The 4,472-nt window shown below is 42.0% G+C and overlaps 1 pseudogene; it reads left to right on the top strand.

Moving 5' to 3' along the window:
• Positions 1–2,777: 2,777 nt before the first annotated feature.
• Positions 2,778–3,478, top strand: LOC147459550 (guanosine deaminase pseudogene; annotated as a pseudogene).
• Positions 3,479–4,472: the final 994 nt, after the last annotated feature.

Here is a 4,472-nt window from a genome sequence, read left to right as displayed (position 1 = left end):
GAGCATAACATAAGCTTTGAAAAAGCATTAACCTTCCCTGGCCTTAGTCCCAAGGCCTCAAACACCTCTAAAGGTGGAGAGAGCTAGCAGGGAAGAGGAAGAGGAAGAAGAAAAATTCATAGGAGAAAGAAATAGTTCCTCACTTATCATCACTCTTCTTGCTTAGCATAGCATAATATAATAGTAATGAAGATGAAGAAGAAGATGGCAAGCTTAAGCATTGAAGCATGGCTCTTGGTTGGGATTTCATTCCATAGCCAAGAGTGCCGGTGTAGGCTCTCATCTTCTCAACAAGCTTGGAGAAGGAGATGGAGCTCTTGCACTTTGCACTTAACACAATGAGAGTTTGTGTGTGTGTGGGAGAGTATACCCCCCAAGCTAGCCCCTAGCTACCATGGTTGACCCCCCCTTGTAGCTCATGCTAGAAAATAATCGGACCTCTAGCCTAGCCAATCACATGCATGGTGCATATCAGGCAAGCATGCTAGCCTTGGGACAACCTTTCCCCTTTGAGAGAGAGGACTTGATAAATGCATACACAATTAATCAAATCAGCTAAATTATCATTGGACCCCTTGAGAGGCAAACCAATAGGCTTTAGGCACCTTATGATGAAAACATGGAGAGGAACTTGACATGTGTCCCTGCTGCTTCATTAGGCAAGGCTTGACTTGTGTGAGGGTGTGTGTGTGTTCTCTCTCTAGGTCCTACAATGAGGGCTCACCCCCCTTGTGTAGGGATGTGCCTTGACTTTATGGAACACCTTAAGCCCCTCAAGCACCTTAGTCATGGAGCACCTTCACCTCAAGCACCTTAGTCATCAAAGCATGACAAGCACCTCAAGCTTGGGCCAGGTTCCCACCTCAAGCACAACCCTAGCTTGCCTAAGGTAAAAGGAATTTTAACACTAACCATTAATAAAGCTAACCCTAAGGTCTTTAAGCTCCATTAGCTAGCCTTTCTCTTTGATAGATCATCTCTCATTTGGACCCCTTTAACCTTGGCCGTGTATAGATCCATAAGCACATATCTATATTCTAACCCTTGTTCTCGTTTTACTCCCAAATTAAATGATTAGTTTAATATGAGATAATCATTTGGGTTGGTTAGACATTAGATTTTATGAAATTACCTCTCTCTTGAATCATAGTCGTCCTCGACTATGAGGTAGAAGAGATAAAGACTTAGTAATTAGTCAATGTTTCTTATCGATTAGAGGATCCCTTTTTACCCTACGACATCATTCCAAGATGGATGACTAATCCATTTGGTGCTTGGGAGATGTAGATGCCGCAAGCATGTCTGCTTTTTAGTCCATTTCATTCTCCCAAAGTAGAGTGACAAATTCTACTTGGTGTTTGAGAGACGTCGTCATCACAAACACGATTCTAAGCATGCATGCTATTTAAAACTTGTGCAAAATAAAAAGAGAATTAGTCTTATAAGATGAAATTGTCATTTAAGCTGTATTCCTTGCATCCACCTAGCATCTTCAAAAGGATAATTTTTGAAGTTAATAGGATACCATCAGATAATCTTACCATGTCGTAGTACCTTGTCTTCATGCGAAAGGATAGCTTCGGGTTGTAGCACCTCTTCTTGGTCTTCAATATCTAGAGGGTCTTCAATAATTGGCTCACTTGGGAGATCTCCTTTGTAGGGTCTAAGTAGGATCACATGAAAAGCATTGTGTATGAGTCAATGGTTGGGTAGCTTGACTTGATAAGCCATTTCATTGATTGCTTCAAGATTTGAAAAGGACCATAGTATCTTTTTGCTAGTTTAGCATAATACTTTTGATGGCCCGTAGGATTTTTGCCTGTCGTTTGCCTCAATCGAGCCTTGGGAAACTTGAGTAAGACCCAGTCATTTTCTTTGAAGGTTAAGGCCCTTTTGTTCTTGTCAAGTAACAGCTTTTTGTCTTTGTTGAGAGATTAATATAGCCTCCTTAATCTTTTGAAAAGATTCTTGCAAGTCACGGCTATACTCATTGGCAACGAAGATCTTCCCATGTACTTTAAGTAGCAAGGGACATTTAGGTCTTCCCTCTATAATTTCAAAAGGTGCTTTTCCCGTAGAAGTATGGACATTATTATTGTATTCATACTGTACAAGGGGTAAGTACTTGTTGTTGGGTATGCAAGCCCTTGTGCGTCTAAGGCTCGTGGGTACACACTCTATGTCATGCATGGAAACCGCAATTAAAGATTGAGTTATGCATGTAAAGTATTCTCCTCTATATGTAGCCTTTTTTTTAAATCAATCATGATATATGGCGTGAGTCTTTTTTACTGCTCTACCGAGTCTCTCTCTCCATCTTGCTCTCGTTCTCTGCACACTGCACCTCCTTGCCATGGCACTTCTCAGGCTTCAGCCCCCTTAGGTCTGCAACCCCATCAACTGGTAGAGAGCCCAGGTAGGCCGCCAAAGCAAGGAGGAGCTTGGCTCAACTCAGTAACGCGGGTACAATCGCTTACAAAGAAGAAAATAGGGTCATCGACGTGTAGTAATTCAAGCACGACCTACCTCAATCTGATCGCCTTGGAATTTTGATGATTGTTTGACACGGCATCATCTGCAATTTCGGACTCCTCAGCCCACTACGAGCAAAGGGAGCCATCAACGTCGTCGTCTTCCCTGTCTGCAACACTTCTAGTCGACACTAGTTTTTTGAAATGTCAGGCTATATTGAATTTGATTAAAAGATTTTGAGTCTTGGCCAACCAAGAGGTCATTCATACGAGCCTCACAAAATACCGCGAGTTGCAAGTGCTAGGAGAAAAGCTACTATAAAAGTTCTCTTTTCTCTTCTTCTAAGCGGAGTCATGGATGATATTGTTGCCTCAACCTTTGCTGCTCATCATGAGGAGGTTCAAGACAGGGATTGCAATCAAGAAGCCTATGAAGGTGTGACCTGCGGCCATGGAGGACCTTTTGGTGCATTAGTGATGTTGAAGGATGAGATTGTTGTTAGCCGCCACAACATGGTCCTTATATACATGGATCCAACAGCTCATGCAAAGGTCACAACCTTTCAAGAGGCACGTAAAAAGCTCCAGTGCATCGAGTTGTCAGACTGCGAGATGTATCTTTGTGTGAGCCTTATCCGATGTATTTTGGTGCTATACATCTTTCTCGAATCAAGACGCTGATCTATGGAGCTCAAGTTGAAGCAACCATTGCAGTTGGCTTTGATGAATTCATTGCAGAAAAGGTGTTTAAAGATACTCGAACCAATCGTGCTCGACAATATTCTTCATCTTCAAGCTCTTTTGTAGATTCACATATGACATCAAAGATCGACAACTTCTCCTGGACCTGCTCAAGCAACAATATGCTGAGTTCAAAATTAGTTCTACCTATTCAGTCTCATAGGTCTGGCATGATTTTGTTTATATCATCCTCTATATTTTGTCAAAGCTTTGTTTTATTTTGTCAGTTGTCAATCATGGTCATGTGCCTTTTGTACGAGTTATAGACACTACCACAAATAAAAGTGGTAAGACCACCTTTGTTGTTTGGTCGAGTTCTAGTATGTCTCACACTGATGGTTGTTTGAGGGAAGTACACACACACACACACCTATGCTATAGGCAAGGGGGGGACTTCTACTCATGGTTTCAGGTGATTGAACTCTGCCATGGTCTGTCTCGAGTCCATTGTTAGTGGTTTGGGCCTGAGGGGGGGGGGGGGGGGGGGGGGGGGGGGGTTGTTGGATATGCAAGCTCTTGTGCATCTAAGCCTCGTGGGTACACACTCTATGTCATGCATGGAAACCTCAGTTGAAGATTGAGTTATGCATGGAAAGTATTCTCCTCTATATGTAGCCTTTTTTTTAATCAATTATAATATATGGCTTGAGTTTTTTTTACTGCTCTACCGAGTCTCTCTCTCCATCTCGCTCTCGTTCTCTACACACTGCACCTCCTTGCCATGGCACTTCTCAGGCTTCACCCCCCTTAGGCCTGCAACCCCATCACTTCTCCCATTGTGAGTGTTGATCTACTTCTGTAACATAAGTCTTTAGTAGACCGAGTATTGTAAGATTGTCTATCTCACTTTGGCCATTCATTTGTGGGTGCTAGGCCAAAGAGAAATTCAATCTTGTACCTAGATTTTCAAAGAGACCTTTCCAAAAATAACTGGTCATTCTAGGATCTCTATCTGAAAGTATGGATGTTAGCAATCCATGGTGTTTAGAAATCTGAGATATGAAGAGAGTTTCCATTTGGTGTGCCTTAATAGTCTTCTTAAAAGGAATAGACTGTGCTTGATTGCTAAACCTATCGACTATGTCCATATTTTTGTATTCCCATGGATAGACTCGGGTAATACAAAGATAAAATCTATGGATATACTCTTTCAAGGTGAATTAGAGATAGGCAATGGCTGGAGTAATCCAAGTTACTTCCCTCTATCATACTTGGTCTTTTGGCATACCACACATTTTGAAACATACTCTTGTATGTCCA

This window comes from Adiantum capillus-veneris, chromosome 4 (genome assembly GCF_014529385.1).
Source record: "Adiantum capillus-veneris isolate H3 chromosome 4, ASM1452938v2, whole genome shotgun sequence".
NCBI classification, from domain to species: Eukaryota; Viridiplantae; Streptophyta; class Polypodiopsida; order Polypodiales; family Pteridaceae; genus Adiantum; species Adiantum capillus-veneris.
Note: the sequence above shows the minus strand (reverse complement) of the source record. Positions and strands in the feature narration are given on the sequence as shown.